The sequence below is a fragment of the Piliocolobus tephrosceles genome, chromosome 2, assembly GCF_002776525.5.
Source record: "Piliocolobus tephrosceles isolate RC106 chromosome 2, ASM277652v3, whole genome shotgun sequence".
NCBI lineage: Eukaryota > Metazoa > Chordata > Mammalia > Primates > Cercopithecidae > Piliocolobus > Piliocolobus tephrosceles.
This window is the reverse complement of record NC_045435.1, coordinates 69,866,936-69,887,100: the sequence shown is the minus strand read 5'-3', so window position 1 is coordinate 69,887,100 and position 20,165 is coordinate 69,866,936. Positions and strand designations below refer to the sequence as shown.

At 42.9% G+C, this 20,165-nt stretch overlaps 1 protein-coding gene across 1 annotated transcript in view; it reads right to left on the bottom strand.

The window, feature by feature from the left end:
• LRIG1 (leucine rich repeats and immunoglobulin like domains 1) overlaps positions 1-20,165 on the bottom strand; it is a 127,898-nt gene that overhangs the window by 101,124 nt on the left and 6,609 nt on the right. The gene's annotated exons all lie outside the window — the stretch shown is intronic.

The following is a 20,165-nucleotide window of genomic DNA, read 5'->3' as shown; positions in this document are numbered from 1 at the left end:
CGGGTGACAGCAGTTTGCTGGAAAAGGCAGGCACTCAGTTATCAGATGCAACCTGTACTCCAATTAAGTCTCCCCAAACTGGCTTTCCTTTCTCCTCACTCCCCCACACTCAGTCTTGATACACTATCAAAGTAAATAAAAGCTATTCCAATTCCAGGTCTAGTCCACATGGCCACACAAACATGACTCTGCAAAACTGTGCTGACAACTGCATTTACCTGTGGCAAAGTGAACCAGGATCGATAAGCCCAAGTGGGTTTAGATTTGGTTAGGTTTAAGCTCATGGAAGCACAAGGAGAAAACCACCCACTCTCAAACTCAAAGAACTAGTGCAGGAAGCACCTGCACAAACTCGTCAGGATGGTTTATAAGGTCACAAGCACCTGAGAAAAGATCGTTTATTCCTAGGGGCATGAGACAAATGGTAGGCCTGTCACACTACTAGTGTCAATATTTATCTAAGGCCTGGGTATTCACGATGGTATAAACCAGGCACCTTTTCAATCCAGTTATTCATGTAATCCACCACTACAAAGTCCCAAAACAGAGATTCTTTACAGCTTGAATTTCTTTTCTTCCATTTTCATACACAGGGGGCTGGCTGCAGGACCCATGGTCTCTGTCAGCAATAATCCCTGCATCCTGGGAATAAAGCATACAATGTATTTCAGAACTGCCTATATCAAATGACATTGCACCTGAGGACAATGAAGAGGTGGGGAAGGGAGACAGAGCACCTGCTTTCTTCCTTCCCATGGCAAGCATGTTTTCTTCACTCGAGATGAGCAGAGCTTAGACCCTGTAGTAAAGTAAATGAACCCCAAGAGTCACACCTAGGCATGTCTAAGTGTGACTTATACTGAAGGATTAATCCAGCAACCAAAACCCAAAGGTATGTGAAGCTCAAATAGCCCTCTCTGGCCAGCTCCAATTCTCTCCAACCCCTTAATCCTTCACTCTTTCCCTCCCTTTGCTTCCCGGCTCCCCCAGATAAAGGCCTAATCACAATTCTCTTTCCCAGGTAAAAGTCAAAAGAAATAAGCAGTCCATTAGTATCAACTTTAAGAGGTCCAAGAGACCTCTGAAAAACAGCTGTGAAAACCAGGTTCACAAATGGATTTCTCCAAGTCTCTCCCTATCAAAGTCCTCAAATCCCCTTTTTCCAAGATGCCACACTACAGTTCCCTCAGTCAAATCTGCTGGCCTCTTCCTGTGAGATACACTGCTATGTAAATCAAAGCACTAGAAAAGATGGCTGTCTCTCCAGGATCACATTAAAGAACCTGCCTCAAAACCCTCTTTAAAAGTTGCTGGCTAAGTGACATTAAATGGATTTCTCAAGCCAGCTTTCCACAATTCACTAAACCTAGTTTTCGGATTCCATACACAGGATTCTTCCCAACTACACTGGGATCTTTACCAAAGTCCTCATGAGGACTTTGGATCCTCTGTGGAGCCTGGTAAGGATCATCCTACTGATATATCCCAGCAGGCTGCAAAACACTTCAGTTCCCTTCGAAGTGAAATTGTGATGGCAACTGATGTGCTGTGACGCACGACGCACATGTGGTCTGTGAGGAGCCAGCATTCCTATCTCTGCTTTAAATATGCCTGTTGAGTGAGAGCAGGCAGGAATGGAGCCCAAAATGGTAGCAGCTGAGGGTGTGGTCAGTTTTATTTTTTTCTCACATAAAAATATACTTAAGAGCCAGTATTTCCTCACACACGCTGAAGTTAATAATTCACAAACCAACTAACATTCATCAAGGATCAGAAAATTTCAAGGTTGTTTGCACAAACACTCCTGTTCTTGCTCTTACTTAACAGCTGGTTTATTTAACTGATGGCTGCTGTTGCCACTAGGGCCAGGTGGCACTTCAAATTGTTATCTGTTGAGCCAGACACACCACAACCTGGGTCATTTGCCCTCTGGATTCCACGGTATCCAAACTCCTGTGCTTAGTTTTGTCTCTTAGACGAAACAGATAATTCTGGCAAGGCAAAAATACAGGACAAAAGGATCCTAGTTTGCTGGTAAACCATTACTGTAATCATGTTCTCCCTTTTCTAATCCGGCCCCTCCAAATGGACAAGCCCCAAAGATGCCAAGACACAAAGGAGCAGCAGGTAGGGCTGGAATAACCTCAACCAAGAGGCAAACTGCCTGGACTTCAGACCAAAATGTCTTATTACAAGGAGAAGATAAGTTTCTATACCTCCGTCATCCCTTAAAAAGGAGGGCCCAATCCCCTCTCACCTCAAACCTCATCCTCTCCACCTTTCTTCCTTCATCTCACTTAAGTTCATTCTCTCATTTTTAAAGATGTTATCATCAGAGCCAGAAATGTAAAATCATGCATAGGTGTGTTGGGGACACACCTACGGGGAAAGAAGCAGGGAAAGGAGGGGAGGTGATCTAATAAAGCCTTCTCCAGCAACTATTTGAGTGACGCACTACAGGATAGGAGTGGCCTGCCGTAGGACAGGCGGATTACCAAACAGATGTTGGTTGTTGTTTCGACCAAAGAAAATTAAACCTCGAGGGTATGAGTTAGCTGCAAAGCCATGGACTTGCTACAAACACACGACACACAGCCTGGGTTTGTAGGCCTGCAATGGCTTCAAGGCCACATCAATATCTACGTAAGTCTTGTTAAAGAGGTTACACATTAACCATGGCACAACTCAAGGAAAATCCTATCACCTCCACCATCTCCACACCTTTTATTTCCCGCCTTTGAAAGAACTTTCTGGAAGTTGCTACCATGGAATTGGAAATAAATGGAGACAAATACAGTTTTTGGTTCTATGTTTTTGTTTTTAATACACAAGGTAACCAGTTAACCCCAATGGGGCAGAAAATAACAGTTAACTCAAAAGCGCAGATGTGTGGAACAGCCAACCCATGATTATCTCGACAGGTGTGTGTGGGCAGGAGCTTCAGGGACATGAGAAAGCAGTGTCCCGGATAGATACTATCAAGGAAGAAAATCCAACGGTAACTCACAGTTAGTTTGGAAATAAGCACATAGGTGTTTATTATGCACTTGCTGTGTGCCAGGAGGGCCACACAGGTCAATAAGGTAGGCTCTGCCTTCAGGGAGTCTGCCCTCACATTTAAGACTCCAAAGCAATTTCCTCCAACAGCTGTTCACAATGCAGATTCCCAGGTCCTGGCACCATAAACTCTGACTAGAGGACTAACAGAGGCTACCACGTCATTATTATCTCACTTGTCTAGACAGTTCAGCCCGCTGACCATCCCCCTAACTCATGGATCTCCGAGGGTCTCCACTGTGGGGGTCAGCTTTTTTTTCAGTATGTCCCCACAGGCCTTTTCTCAAGCTCACCACCACCCTCCTGTCAGTTCATCTAGAATGGGACTAAGGAGTAGGAAATTAAAAACAAAACTCAGAAAACCTGACCCTCTACACCAGGCCTGCAGAGATTTAGTACTAACTCCCTGAGTAGCTCAAAGAGCCATTTTCCTTCTGGTTTCTTGCTCTAAAGGAAACCACTGCAGGCCTCGGCTCCCTTTCCCATTAAAAGCCACTAGGGCTATAGTTTTCAATTAGCTCTGTCAGCCCACCACCCTGCAGCCGCCCAAGTTCAATACGTCCTCCCTTCCCCCAGCTTCTGGTCTCTACCAAGCACTTCACACCTCCCTATTGTAAACCTGCCAGAGCAATTACCCTGCCTGCACTTGGACAGCCTCAATACTGCACTTCTGTCTAATTTATAGCAGCAAAGCTCCATCGGCAAAGGCAGACCTGCCCTGGAACAGAGGAAATGCAGAGAAAACAGTCAGGCTCTTCCATAAATGCATATGAACAGCCAATTTCCTTAGGTTACAGGAGAGCAAATTCTCCCATTCTCCTAGGGACACTATGTAATAAGCTCCCCTAGAGGGTCTGTAGTCTGGATTCACTGCAAGCAAAACCACTGCTCCTTCCTGCCACATTTTCTTTTTCCCTTGAGATTTCAAAAAGATGGGCGAGTTATCAGGCAAGTACTGTGCATTACACTTCTACCTGAAGATCTTAGAAGTCTTAAAGATAAAAACTCTTCTTGCCTGAGTTAAAGATAAAAACTCTTCTTGCCTGAGGAAGATAAAGAAAAGTGCACTACCAACCAGGGGAATACCCCAAGCTGTTTGAAATTGTTCTTTTTTTTTTTTTGAGACGGAGTCTCGCTCTGTCGCCCGGGCTGGAGTGCAGAGGCCGGATCTTGGCTCACTGCAAGCTCCGCCTCCCGGGTTTACACCATTCTCCTGCCTCAGTCTCCCGAGTAACTGGGACTACAGGCGCCTGCCACCTCGCCCGGCTAGTTTTTTGTACTTTTTAGTAGAGACGGGGTTTCACCGTGTTAGCCAGGATGGTCTCGATCTCCTGACCTCGTGATCCGCCCATCTCGGCCTCCCAAAGTGCTGGGATTACAGGCTTGAGCCACCGCGCCCGGCCTGAAATTGTCCTTTCTAAACATGCTCTAGCTTACCACTGAGCAATAAAAAGACAAAGGACTCAATTAAAATACAGGTAAAGAAACTGAACAGACATTTCTCCAAAGAAGATATACAAATGGTCAATAAGCATATGAAAAGATGCTCGGTGTCATTAGTCATTAGGGAAATGCAAATCAAAACCATGAGATACCACAACACACCCACAAGGATGGCTAAAATTAAAAAAGACAGATAATAACAAGTGCTGGTGAGGTAGTGCAGAAATGGGAACCTTCATACCCTGCTGGTGGAAGTGCCATGTGGTGCACACAGCCTCTCCACAAAACAGTCTAGCAGTTCCTCAAAAAGTCAAACGTAGAACTGCCACATGACCCAGTAATTCCACTCCTCGGTATATGCCCAAGGTATACACTCAAGTGAAAACATACATTCACCACAAAATCTTATGTACAAATGTTCACAACAGCATTGTTCATTACAGCCAAAAAGTGGAAATAAACAAAGTGTCCACCAGCTGACGAATTGGTAAAGAAAATACAGTCTCTCCTCATGATGGGAGCATTCTTCAGCCATAAAAATTAATTAAGTACTGATACCTGCTATAATTTGGACGAATCATGAAAACACTGTGCTAAGTAATTAAGTAAAAGAAAAGGCCACATATTGCATGATTCTGTTTATATGAATTGTCCAGAACAGACAAATCCATAGAGATAGAAAGTAGATGTTGTTGGGGGATGGGAGAAAGGAAGGATAGGCAGGGAGTGCTAATGGGTACAGGGTTTTATTCTGGGGTGATGAAAATGTTCTAGATTAGTAGTTGCACAACTCCATGAATGTACTAAAAACCCGGAATCCTATCATTTAAAAGGATGAGTTTTGTGGTATTTGAATCACATCTCAATAAAGCTATTAAAAAAAAATAAATAAAGTCCTGTTGCCCACCTTAGCAGGCTGTCAGAATTCAGACTGAAAATGCCACCTAGCTACTTCTATACCACAGAAATGCAGAAATAACTGCTCCTCTATGTGCTAGGAGATAAATGAACACCCAAAAGAACACCTAGAAAGAACGTCAGCTTCCTTCTGCTTCCCAAATTGTCCTATATGCTCTCCCATGCTCTGTCCACTAATCCATCAGATGCAGAAAACCTCAACTAGAGTTTACCCTCCCGCAGAAAACAAATTCTTGGCATTTTGAAAGAGAATTTCTTTTCTTCCTTTGAGAAATTATTTAATAAGGCTGTGGAAAGCAGGGCTCCCCGTGGCCAGTCATTCAAAAATTAAGACCAAGCCAGAAGGCAGGAGGAAATGTCACCACAATTGGGAGAAAATAAATTAGTTAGATTAAGATTAAGATCTAACCCTTTTCTGTGGTTGGGGCAGGCGGATTTGAGAATAATAGCATGCTATTTCTGGAAAGTCCCTCCAGAGTAAAAGCTGGGAGGGTGGGGGTGTGAGACTATATGCTTGTGTTAGATTAATATTTGTTGAAGTTGATTGAAAACAGAATAAATGGCCAGCGGTCCCCCTGACCCAGCACAGGTATGCCAGTCCTCTGTGGCTGAGGTCCCTCTACATTTCAGACCACACCTCAGCACTGCCCTCGCCAGCAAAGATGCAGTTAAATGGGAAGGCCCAAAGTCTAATGGGGCCAGGATGCTACACAACATCAAAGAGATTCCAGTTGCTCCCCTTGTGCCATAAACTCTTTCACCCAACATCATTCACACTTTCAGAGTGCAAAGTTCACTCTGATATTGGTGGCTTTCTCACTTTGTAGCTTTTTTGGCAAGTGCCCCTTGGCCTGGTTGTTCATTAATATATAATCAGAACATTAAAGGCATTGTTTCACCTTCTAGGGAGGCTGTGCCCAATTTAATAAAGCCGACATTGTCCCTAGGGTGGGGGGAACCACCTGGAAATTGGCAGAGAATTCAAAGATGCACAGACCAGAGGGTGTATGTACACACACAAACACACACACCCACACACATGCACAAAGAGTTAAGTATTTCACAAGATGTTTTTTATATTCCCCATGGCAAAGGGGCAAAATTAAAATGCTTCTGTCACCACAGAAACTGACCTGGCATTTCTTTCCCTTAATCCTTTCAATACCAATATTACTCCTTACCTTCAAAACCTTTACAGGAAGTAGTGATCTTTGTGGCAGGAAGACAAATAAATGAGAAGGGACGTCTAAAACTCTATCACAGTTATCTGTGAGAAAGTTAGTTCAGTGCACTACTTTTACTTTTCAAATCACATGCACACAATGACAACTCACTTTCGAGACCATGTTTACTTTGCTGAAAGCCACATTCTAAACATGGGCTCGCTTGCAGAAGGGAAGCAGCTTACAATTCAACCTTGTTTATGCTCCAAGTAGGTTTGACAGAAAAACCACATCAATTTGTTTTAAAATAATTTCCATTTGCTGGAAGCTGTTCCTGAAAGGTTCTCAGCCATGCTAATCTGCGCTGATTCCTACCAGCTGCAGGTACCAGGCCACAGACAGGGCAGCCTGGGCACAGGCAGGCTGGCTCTGCAGTGGGCTGCAGCAGTACGGGATCCACAGAGCCACTGCCACAGTTCCCTCCAGAATATGCAGTCCACATCGATTTAGGAAGAACCCAAAAACATATCCTGGTTCAGAGTCAAAGCGTGTGACATGCTGTTGGGAGCACAGTTTTCTATCCAATCACACCTGTGCTCTCTCAGAAACACAGCTTCTCTAGTACCAGAGAGATGTACTGTGCTCAAGCCCGAAGTCCACAGTGGAGGACAGCAGATGATTTACTGGGCTGAGCATCAAAAAAGGAAGAAAACTCAAAAAGGAAATATCTGGGAGTACCCTACGTAGAGTCTTCAGCCTCACCATCCAAAGAAATGCAGATTAAAATAATCCAAGGCAATTTCCATCCATTAAACTGGTACATGATTACAGAAATAAATAGCATTTAACGTTTGTGAGGGTGTGGGACAAGCACAAGTTTACACGTAAGTTGGAAGCCTCTTTCTTGGGGCGGTGGTACCTGAAATATTAAGAATCTGCATACCCAGGGCTATTTGAATTGGGTAACTTATCCTAAGGAAATAAATGGCTAGACATTTATGCATAAGGATGTCTATCAAAGCTTAGGAAAAAGCCTAAATGCCCAGTATCAGAGAAACTTTACGAGTTGCAAGTAAGTTTTGTAATAATTCATTACACAATAAATATTAAGGCACATTTTAAAAACTGTTTAAAGTCAGGGAAAATATTCAAGACATTGAGTCTTTAAAATATAACTGAAATAGATATTCAGCCTCAGACATTACTGGAAATTTATACACCAAAGTGATAATATTTATCACTGGATAATGAAATCAGTTGTTTTTCTTTTACACTATCTTCTTTATTCAATAAATGCCTAACGTTTGTCACCAGAAAATCAAAAGTAATAAAGACATAGTAACTAGGCTAAGAGATCAATAGCACCCCCTCCAGCACCCCCCTACATGGCCACCAAGAGAGTAATCTGCCTAGACCATTCCAGCTCACTGGGGACGAAAGGCATCACAGTCCAAGATCTCGATAACCATTAAAAGAGACATGTGACGCCGAGCTCATCAGGCAGAACGCAGCTTCCACTGCCCCTTGCTAGCACGCCTGGGAGACTGCCCAGAGAGGAGCTCCGCGAGCTATGTTAGCAGTGCTCTCTCTGCCATGGATGGAGACCATGCGTGTCTGAGGATGGGGTGGGGGCCAATGTCTCACATCTGAGGTCCACGCTAAAAACGCCCAGATTTAGAAGTGTATCTGCCTGAAGTCTCCTGCCATAGAAGCTTCTATCAATTTACGTTGTTACTTGGGCTGGGTCCACAGAGGGCAGGGTAACCTGTCCTTAGTGTTCTTACCGCTACCTCTGGTCAAGGAACGCAGTCTTTCTCTCTGCCAGCAGCAAAGAGGGAGAAAAGCTACCTTGGCCTGGTCATCCTTTTTGTCAAAGCAGAGGCCTGAGCAAAGTGAGAGCTCAAGCAACCAAAACCAGCTGCCTGGCGAGGGCTCAGCATAAACTGAGCAGAATAACCACAAGGGGAAGGGTGTCTAGACAGCCTCGGTCTATGGAAGAAGCCACCCTCCCCTGCAGTGTCAACTCTGGAAAAGGAGGCTCTAAAACGCGGCTCCAGCAAAAGAGCAGAAGAGAGACCATGTCAACAGCTGGGAAGGGCACCACGGGCTCCCTTGCCAAATGCAACACGGAGGAGAGCGGCTGAGCCTGGCCCACCTGCCAAGGAGAGCCACCAGTGATCCAGCAGAGATGCAGCAACCGAGGACCCCATGTGGGTACAGTTCACGTGCACTGCTTAAACTACAACGCCACTTCAGTGACAATTCTTGCCTATGGGACTTTTCCAAAATTCAGAAGGACCAAAAAGACCGCCTATTCTAAATGTGGCAGGTAAACAGCCTGTCGTCTTTTCAACTTCGGTTCTATTTGTTTCTTCTTCCTTTCCATTCTTCTAAGTTTCTCAACACTTAAGAGACTTTGGTAGAGGGTGGTGAGGGGTATAGGAAGCTACCAAACCAGCAAGGTATATTCAGGAAATACACAGATGAAGCCTGGGAAGCCTGGGAGGTCTAAATTCTTCTATCTGGCAGAGGTATTTCCATAGGACGTATAGGACTCTATAAAATGAATGCCACTATCTATATCTACACTGATACCTGTCATGAGCATTTAATGTGTCACAGGCTTCATGCTAGATTCTGGGAATACAACAGTGGATTGGAAACAAAGCCAGTCCCTGCATTCAGGGAGCTTATAGACTAATGGGGGTGTCAGAAACGAATCAAACAGTCACACAAAACTTCTGTACATAGCACTGCAAAATCCTCACGATGGGAATCTAACTTAAAGGGAACGTCAGCCATGGTTTCTATGGGGAGAAACGTTTAAGACAAATGAATGGAAATCTGCAAGGCAAAGAGGGAAGAATCGTTCTACAGACAGAGGAAATGATGGGTGAGGGGACATGGGACATGGTGGTATTTAAAAAGTCTAAAAAAAAAAAAAAAGCCCCACCTGGTGGCCGGGGCAGGTGGAGCCAGGTAAGAAGTGCGATGAAAGGCAGGTGGACAGTAACAGCTTTAAGCAGTGGGATTCACGTGCTCCAATTTGTGACTCTGCAAAGACCTCTACAGCTGGCAGCAAGGGGTTGCAAACAGATGTGAGTAAAAAGCTCTCTCCTCCTGCTAAAGTCTGCATAACAAAGTGAAATAGTAATGACAGAAAAAGTTTAACATAAAATTTATCTTACAGGCCAGGCGTGGTGGCTCACACCTATAATCCCAGCATTTTGGGAGGCCGAGGCCGGCAACTGCTTGAGCCCAGGTGTTCGAGACCAGCCTAGGCAACATGATGAAACCCTGTCTCTCTACCCACGAAAAATACAAAACTTAGCCAGGCATGGTGATGCGCACCTGTAGCCTCAGCTACTCAGGAGGCTGAGGTGGTAAAATTGCTTGAACCTGCGAGGCAAAGGTTGCAGTGAGTTGAGATAGCACCACTGTACTCCAGCCTCGGTGACAGATTGAGACACTGTCTAAAAAAAAAAAAAAAGGAAAAATTATCATATGAAATAGTTGATAAATTCCACCTTTCTCCTTCCATCTTGCTGCTACATTCCTTCTCTTTTGAACAAACGGTGGGGGCAGTGGGTCACTGGTGGCCACAGCCCTCTCCCAGGACTACGTACATCTTACAGCACCACAAATTCAAGGCATGCCAAAGATTTCAGGCAGTGCATAAACTCCATCAGCAGGCTAAACCGTTTATATGTTCTTGAGTTAAAAATACACCACTAGGGTCCGCGTTAACACCAGGGCCTTATCACCAAGGCTCTCTGTGAGCTGGTTACACAAGGCTGGACCATGACTCGCCCATCTTTTAGATGTGTCTCAATCTGCAAATTATCTAACGATACATCAGTAAGATGATAATAAAGCCAACAAATATACACGCATTTGAGAAAAACACTTTCCAAACCCAAGGATACTTTACTGTTTATAAATAGTTTACTTTTTTTGATCCCCAAGCATATAATATTCACAGTTGCTCCAGAAACCAAAGCAACATGGAACAGGAACACAAACCACAACCTAACAGAAACAATAAACAACAGATGGCAAAACATATGTGCATGTTACCACCCCCTTTACCAAAGAGGCAAACCAAAAATGGATCTGACACACACGCCTACCAACAAAGAAACACACTCTTCCAGATCACATTCAAGACACCACGTATGGAGCACCAGCTGTACAGCCAGAACTACACTAGGTGCTTCAAGTCACCAAAGACCAATCGTTGGCCTCCAGGAATTCAGAGACGTCAAAGGGAGGCAAGAAAGAAGGCAGTCCTAGTCCTACCATATTTTCTTCTAAATATGTACATGCAGGTCTGAATTCTAACTCTGGCAACTGCTGGATGTTAAGCAAGTCATTCAACTACTCTGAGCCTCATGTATACAACAGAGACAATATTTTTCATCGAGTTAAGATGGTGGTGATTAGTTAACACAGATATATCCTGCTGCAGAAAGGTACACTGCTATTATTGTGATAGTTATAATAATAATATTATAGCTAACCTTCCTCAAGCTTCCGTTTGTGTGGTAGGCCCTGTGTTAAATAATTTCTTTTTTTTTCCCTCATAACAAGCTCAGGGAAGTCGGCACTGCAATTACTCCCATTTTACAGAAAAGGAAACTGAAATGGAGTAAATTGCCAAGGTCACCCAGGCAGCCAGGCCCCAGAGCTGCCTCTTAACCACCACGCCTCATGAACAGCATGGCTGCTGCATCCCCACAATCATGGCCCCTCATAACTAGATGCCTGGAATGCAGGACTCTGAGAAGACAAGGACACAACATTATCTTCCCCTGAAGACCCTGAAATACTGCACTGCCCTGGGCTTTTCACTGGTGAGCAAGGCACGTGAACTTATTAAATGAGCTCAAGACAAATGCTTAAATAAATTCTGATTCTCATGTCACAGCTGACTCAACTAATGATCCTGAATAGCTGATGTTTATGACTTTTTTAAAATGTCTCAAAACAAAGGAAAAGGGTCCCAGTAAGTAAGTGTGGCTATCATATTGTTTTCCATGTATGGACATGTCTATTTTAGGTATCACAGACTCATGTCCAATCACTCTGCCAATTTCATCTCAATGCTAATATTTTAAACTCTGACTAGAATTTTCCAACTACACTGTAACTTTAAGCTTTTGTGTTTCTTCTACATTTAAAAAGAATGCCATTTCCCAATATATAACTCCCAGATGTAGAATTCACAGATGATTCATCTCACAGAACAAGTGTTCTGAGACATCAGCTCCAAATAGAGGAAAAACTTGGAATTCCCTTCACCCTCAAAGTAAGAACTCGCCTAGATCTGCTTTGCTCAACAAAGTTTGTTTTCAATTATATTTCCAAATTCTTCTAACAATAACTCCACGGCGTCTGGCACCAACACATCTGATTCTTTGAAGTGGTTCTCAAGCAGAAAGTAAAAAATAAGGAGAAATGGGAAAGGAAGAGAGGACTATCCATAATTTTTGTTTTAGGTCAAATATTCTCTCCAAAAGTTCTGACATATAAAATCAGACAAACCACAAGCTATGACTTCTCATTGAGAGGCCACAATGCAAGAAGCAACAGCAATTCAAGAAAGCCTCTGCATTTAGCCGCTGGCTCCAGAGGGGAAAACAGACCCTTAGTACAAAGAAAATGGCCTTTTACTCCTTATATTTAAATTCCAAAAACACTCCTATGAAGTCCTCCACACAGGCTAATCAGGAACAATTACACTTCAGGGGTAAACCTCAGAACCCCTTAGAGAAACAATGAAACTGGGGGATCCGTTCTGCCCTGAAAGAATGTACCAAGCTCCAAGACAAAGTGGTAAGGCAATAAACAAATAATTATCAAGGGATTCCTAGGCACATGAAATTGAATGATCCCTGTTGCTTTCAACTCTAAGTGGAGAGAAACACACACACACACACACACACACACAGAGGGATGTGTGAAAAGTTACCTAATCAGATAGACTCAGAGATTCCTCCGGGAGAGGACAAGATGTAAACAATAAATCCACCAGAACGAGACCAAGTGAGTAACAGGGAGAGTGTGTGACACTGACACACGGGGCTCGAGGAAGGGTGGGAAGATAGATCATTTGGCCTGTTTTGAGCTCAGAAAGCACAATGGAAAAAGGTCATCTTTGGGTCTTAAAGGGAGAATTTTTTTTTGTAAAGTCTAGTTTTTTGGACACTCTATTCCTAAAGTGGTCCCTAATTGTTGTTAAACTTCTGTCAAGAATTTCCAAACTACTAATTGTTCCTCTAACTTCATTGCATTTTAGCTGTATCCCCAAACAAAACTCCAAATTCCAAGAATTTGTTCCGAAAAAAATAAAAATAAAAAAAATTTTTAATCTGGAAGTTTCATTTTATGAAGATTTACGGCCGGGCGCGGTGGCTCAGGCCGGGCGTGGTGGCTGAAGCCTGTAATCCCAGCACTTTGGGAGGCTGAGAAGGGCAGATCACAAGGTCAGGAGATCGAGACCATCCTGGCTAACATGGTGAAATCCCGTCTCTACTAAAAAAAAGAAATACAAAAAACTAGCCGGGTGAGGTGGCGGGCGCTTGTAGTCCCAGCTACTCGGGAGGCTGAGGCAGGAGAATGGTGTGAATCCGGGAGGCGGAGCTTGCAGTGAGCTGAGATCCGGCCACTGCACTCCAGCCTGGGCAACAGAGCAAGACTCCGTCTCAAAAAAAAATAATAATAAAATTTACATGATAAAGAATGAGCGGAAGGAAGAGAAAAGCCCAAGAATTTCCACTGAAGGCACTAAAAAATTCCACGTGGAGGAAAAGTGGACATCCAGAACAAAGAAAATAAAAGCTTCTAGATTCTCTGTAAAGAGTCCAATTACTGTCATAATGGTCAAGATTTTCAAAAACTATGTGTAACTAAGAGGTAACCAATGCAAATTTAATATGAATTTGGCCAAAAACAGAGTCAGACTTCAAAATTAGAAAAAGAAGCCACAGCCGGGTGCGGTGGCTCACGCCTGTAATCTTAGCACTTTGGGAGGCTAAGGTGGGTGGATCACTTGAGGTCAGTCATGAGTTCAAAACCAGCCTGGTCAACATGGTAAAACCCTGTCTCTACTAAAAATACAAACAAAAAAAAAATTAGCCTGGCCTGGTGGCAGGCGCCTGTAATCCCAGCTATTTGGGAGGCTGAGGCAAGAGAATCACTTGAGCCGGGAAGGCAGAGGTTGCAGTGAGCTGAGATCACACCACTGCACTCCAACCTGGGCGATAGAGTGAGACTCTGTCTCAAAAAAAAAAAAAAGAAGAAGCCACTAGGCTGTACACGTTAATTGGCTGAGTTTCCACCTTGAAAGGGATACACGAAAGATCTCCCTGGTAAAAGGGATGGCAAGCTGGCCCAGAAAGAACAGGCAGTGCAGTGAGTAGCTGCCCTTCCTGTGGCCATGACTATAGAATGTGACAGGCGGCCCATCCAGTCCTTAAGGCAGTTTCTCAGCATCACTTACAACTTTACTTATCGCAAAAGTATTCATTGAAGGACTGCCTGAGAAAGATGCTGCCTGCAGTGGCCCTGAGAAAATTCCTTCGGGAAAACATGCCTGTAATTTATTTTCCTGTTTTTCTTTTTAAATTTTTACGTAAGTTCTTAAAAAGCTAAATCAAAGATCTAAAGTGGATCTGCATAGTTTTCTTTGGGCCAGAGGGAAAAAGGAGGTAAAAATGAAGGAAAGTAACCCTTTCTTTGTTGAGTATTCACTCCTCCTCAATAACATCTAAAGGCTCACAAAAGGGTCCCTCATTGAGACTCTGCATGCACACACCCTTTTTTCTCTTTGCTGCTTATGGTATCCATCTGAGAATTTCACTCCGAAGTAGCAAACATTGGCCCAGCATGGTAGCTCACATCTGTAATCCCAGCACTTTGGGAGGCCAAGGCAGGAGGATTGCTTGAGCCCAGGAGATCAAGACCAGTCTGGGCAACATAGCAAGACCCCATCTTTACAAAAAATAAAAACTAGCCAAGTATGGTCGGGTGTGGTGGCTCACGCCTGTAATCCCAGCACTTTGGGAGGCCGAAGCAGGCGGAGCACGAGGTCAGAAGATCGAGACCATCCTGGCTAACATGGTGAATCCTCATCTGCACTAAAAAAAAAATACAAAAAATTACCAGGGCGTGGTGGCGGGTGCCTGTAGTCCCAGCTACTTGGGAGGCTGAGGCAAGAGAATGGCGTGAACCCGGGAGACAGAGCTTGCAGTGAGCCGAGATTGTGCCACTGTACTCCAGCCTGGGCGACAGAGCAAGACTCCGTCTCAGAAAAAAAAAAAAAAAAAAACTTGCCAGGTGTGGTGGCAAGTGCCTGTAGTCCTAGCTACTTGGTAGACTTAAGTGGGAGGATCGCCACTGCACTCCAACCTGGGTGACAGAATGGGACCCTGTGTCTCTCTCTCTCACACACACACACACACACACAGCACGTTTAAGTATCCTAGACATAGATCAATTTACTAATTCTTACCAACCAATGAAACATAAGTTTACTCCCTTTTTGCTTCAATTAGAATAGAATCATGAACCTAAAAATGAGAGGTCTTAGAAGTTATACATCCCTTTACAGACAGGAAATTAAGTGACTAGCCCAAGGTTATGCTGCCAATCAGTGGCAGAGCTAGGACAAAACCCCGTCTCCTGAGGCCCGGCCATGAGCTAGTTTCCCATTCTACCACATCCCCACTTTTATGACTTTAAGAAAATTAATTTTTTCCTCTCAGGTAAATCATTTTTATGCCTCTTTGGTCAAGCACCCCTTTAAGAAACTCCGTGAAAACTTGGTCTCCTGTCTGTCCAGAAAGACGTTCTGAGCACCAAGACTTCTCATAAAGTTCCCCCCAAGTAAATAATAAGGTCAGCAATCTTTAAGATAGTAAGGAACTGAGTATAATTTACTCATTTCTAAGTATTGTTTCAAATGCCCTTGTCAAAGAATCCAAAAATCTCCATAGAAGACTCTGATTTTTCTAATGGGTAAAGCACAGCCCTGGATAAGGCCAAACCACCCAAAGCGAAGAGTCCTACACAGACTCCAAATCTGAGAAAACAATCAGAGGAATTTGGGATAAGGCAGACCTTAATAACTACAGGGCATGTCAGCTTGTTTTCTGGATCTCCCCTCCTCCAAGATGGAAGGAAACCCTGGTCCTTTCGAGCAGCAGCCTCTGCATCCATCACTTCATTGCATCAACAATCCACTTCCTGGAAGCAACGAGCTCTTCTGACTGTTTATAAGTTTTGCAAGCACTGTGAGCTTGTGTGCCAGAAACTCACACCAGCCCAGGTGGAGGGAGGAAACCACAGACACACAGAAAAATTCTTCTTAATTAAAAATAAAACGAAAACTAAGACGGAGGCATGATGCTGGGTCAAGGTACCACTACACTGCTAAAACCAGATGAAAGAATGGTGTTCTCCCAATTTGCAAAACAGCACTGAATTTCATCGTCTCTCTCAATACTAAGCTTTTCTGCCCCATAATTTAAAAACATGCACTGGAGTGTGCTTCCACTTTTCTAAACAGAGAACCCACTGTAAATGGTGTCTAATCGGATATCATATAAATTTAATTAAGCTTCATAGATCCACCAGTTTAACCTGACCATGTTGGACAGCTTTTAAAGCCACTGAACAACTCCATAATCTACCTGGAATTTGATTTTCACAGATAGAAGATGGAAGTCCCTCCAAAAACTAGGATAAAGTGAATGGAATTTGGAGGACTAGTAATTCCCATTCAGATTCCTAAATGAAGCTGCAGCTAGCACAAAATCCATCCTAAAGGAGCCCCCTCACCAACAAAGTACCAGACTGAGGAGAAATTAAACTATGGACTTTTATAAAATAAAACAAATCTTTCAGCAGCTATTTGGAGAAAGCATTTTCAAATCTGTGTGAAGTTTAAATCAAGCACAGAGGGTTCCAGGAACCTAGTTCTTTGCTTTTTGAGGATTTTCTTACAGGCTGCCTCTAACTCTATTTAAAGCAGCCTCAAGTAGCCACAGCTGGAGGGTCAGGCCTTACAAAGTAAACAATAGTTAACTCAATTCAGACTCATGACTTAACTACAACCAATGGCTAATTATTCCTCTACTAAACAACAGTATCTGAGACATCACTTTTTAAATGATCTAGTCCATTTCTAATTATGTTTGTTCGCTAATGGATTTTAATCAACAATTAATAGCCTGGTAGAAACCTCCCAAGTAAGAGCTATGTGGAGAAAGTGGAAGGAAGGTTAATCAGAATTGCACATTCTGGCAAACGACTAGCACAAAAGAGCTTGCTAAACACCTCCTACAAAAGAAAAAAAAAATCTGTATTTTGAGAACATATAAACTAGGGTGCACACAGTATGTGCCCAATAAACATTCTGTAAATATATAGCTTACCAAAACACCCTTTGGAAAAACACAGTTAAAATGAATGTCAATTTTTTCAAAACTTCCAATTTCTGAAAACCACCCTACAGTAAATAGTATGGTATATAAATTACACCTCAATAAAGCTGTTAATTAAAAAAAAAAAATACACATTTGCAGATAAAATGATACACCTTTTTTTTCCTTTCTTTTTTTCTTTTTATTATTATACTTTAAGTTCTAGGGTACATGTGCGTAACGTGCAGGTTTGTTACATATGTATACTTGTGCCATGTTGGTGTGCTGCATCCATCAAATCGTCAGCACCTATCAACTCGTCATTTACATCAGGTATAACTCCCAATGCAATCCCTCCCTCTTCCCCCCTCCCCATAATAGGCCCCGGTGTATGATGTTCCCCTTTCTGAGTCCAAGTGATCTCACTGTTCAGTTCCCACCTATGAGTGAGAACATGCGGTGTTTGGTTTTCTGTTCTTGAGATAGTTTGCTGAGAATGATGGTTTCCAGCTGCACCCATGTCCCTACAAAGGACACAAACTCATCCTTTTTTAAGGATGCATAGTATTCCATGGTGTACATGAATGATATGCCTTTATTTCCAAAAAATAAATAAATAACATGGAAGGGCAGAAGCATATTGGGAAATAGATTAAATAAGACAGTTGATGATTGTTGAAGGTGAGTGACAGGTACCTAGAGTTCATTACATTATTGTGTCCACTTGTGTAATATTTATGTTTCTCCATAATTATAAGAAAAAACACTCTATAGCAACAGAAGTGAGTTAGTTTATTTAAACTACCTGGCTGCGTATCAAATGTTCCCTTAATTCAAAATTTTTTCTAAAAACTATGTATTTCAGATCATCTCACAAGAAAAAGAAGCTGTATCTGCAACAGCCTGCTTCCTAATCAGTTGTAAGTTTTCACTAAGCAGAGCCCAGCCTGTTCATTTCTTGTTATCCAGCCCAAAGTGCTAATGCTTGAGAGACATATGCTTTCAAACAAAAGAGCACTGGAACTACAAGATTTGAAACAACAGCAAGATTATCTATCCCCCAATTCAGAAGTGTTAAATCCTTCTCATTGTATCTAACAGGTTATCATCAGGTAGGTAATTCGGAAGAAAAGAATTTCAGTGCAAGGTACGCTTTGACTAAGATAAGCAGTAAATTATTTGAATGGCAAATTATAAATTGGTGGAAGGAGCAAAACAGGGAGGGGGAAGCTGTTAAACACTGCATAAAGGAGTCTTAGAAAATAAAGTTGTGAGTTGTTGTTTTTCCTAATCAGCTAAAAAAAAAAAAAAGAAAACCCCTGCATTATGTTCATGTGTTTATCAAAGTCTAGCTAATCCTGCTTCTAAGAGAGACCTTCACTCATTTCCTTCATTTTCTTCCTAATGTGAGATCTTGAGAATGCAGATCATAAAAGATTAGAGATCCATGCACCACAAAAGTTCAAAAACGAATCAATGCAAAACACTTAAAAAGAGGCCATGCTTTCTTTAAATCCTCTAAACGTCACCTTTTGCCAAAACAAACTGAACAAGCAGTAATTAGAACCTGCATCCTGGTTCATAAGGCAACCAAAATGTATTAGGACTTGCAAAAATGAACAGATTGGTTGTTCGCACAATGGGCCTTACCGGTTATGCTAGATTAAATAGTAATAAAGACACAAACAATCGTGGCCGTTCATGTGGGCAAGGCTGTGAATTATGGCCATTCACTGAGGAAGGAACTCAAGTACAGGTGCACAAGGAGTGATAGCAAACAGTAAACGGCTTTTCAGGTGGCATTCTTGCCAGATGCCTCAAATGACCCTGTGTTCCCCGCCTGTGTCCCCTACAAAGTTCCTATGCAATTCCAAACAGACCAAAACAAATGAAAAATGTTCTCTGCATACAACTCCACAATTGTCTCCTGTCCTCCCTCCTCCTCCTCCTCCCTCAAGGTTTTCCAAGGAGAAGTGGATACAGTGAGGATTCAGCCAGCCCTCTGTAACTTAACCCTGTTTGGAAGAGCACACCTGCATTTTTCCAAGCTATTGACTGAGAGGTGCTACTTGCATCTTGGTAGGGTTCAGTTTCAATGAAACCCTGGGAAATAACAGGATAAAATGATTAGTTTAAGGGCCTCTCACTTCCCTGCCGCCTTCCCATACCTGCCTCCCTCCCAAAAGGATGGTGCTAAACAGACATAACTATTTGTACAACTGGAATAGATTTATAAAATACCTCAATAATTTTTGCTAATTATATAATCTGTTGCAACTGTTCACAGCTTCCTGCCTGTTTGGCTAAGATTTCCAAGGGTATGTGAGGTTCACTTGTGGCATTTCATACATATCACCAGAAACCCATGGGAGAAGGCTGCTTCATATGTATCACCAAAACTCACAGGAGAAGGCTGCCTTCTTCCCACCCCAAAAGACTTCTTCATAGCACAAAGGTAAACATTTTTCAGGAAAGCCTTTGTAACCAGCAATCTGGCTTGGAAGCTGAGTGTGGCAGCCTGAGCCTTGTAGTCTCAGTTACTCATGCAACTGAGATGGGAGGACTGCTTGAGCCCACGAGGCTGAGGCTGCAGTGAGTCTTAATTGCACCACTGCCTGGGCAACAGAGTGAGGCCCTGTCGAAAGAAGAAAGGAAGAAAGAGAGAGGAAGAAAGAGAAAGAAAGGAAGAACGAGGAAGGAAGGAAGGAAGGAAGGAAGGAAGGAAGGGGGAAAAAAGGAAAGAAATGGAGAAAGACAAAAAGGAAAGAAAAAGAGAGAAAGAAAGAAAAGAAAAAAGGAAAAGGAAAGGAAGAAAGGAAGGAATCTGGCTTGGAGAGACTGGCTGTGAGACAGGATAATAAATTGGAGCTACTGAGGCCTTTAACCTTCAAATTGTGCTCCAGCATCATCATACAGTTGATAGATCCCTGTTGAGGAACCTAGCTAAATACAGGCATTATCTAACTTTGTCCTCACATCTTCTATAAGATAGAGTATTTTTCTGTCTTTTTAGACATGAAGAGGTTTGCCCAAAATCACACATGTAGCTGTAGACTGGAGGTGCCAGGGATGGACCACAGAATTAACTTTCAACCCCTTTACCACTCTTTAATGAAGAGTGTGAGCTGGGTGTGACCACTAGGGGCAAGGGCCCCTACAT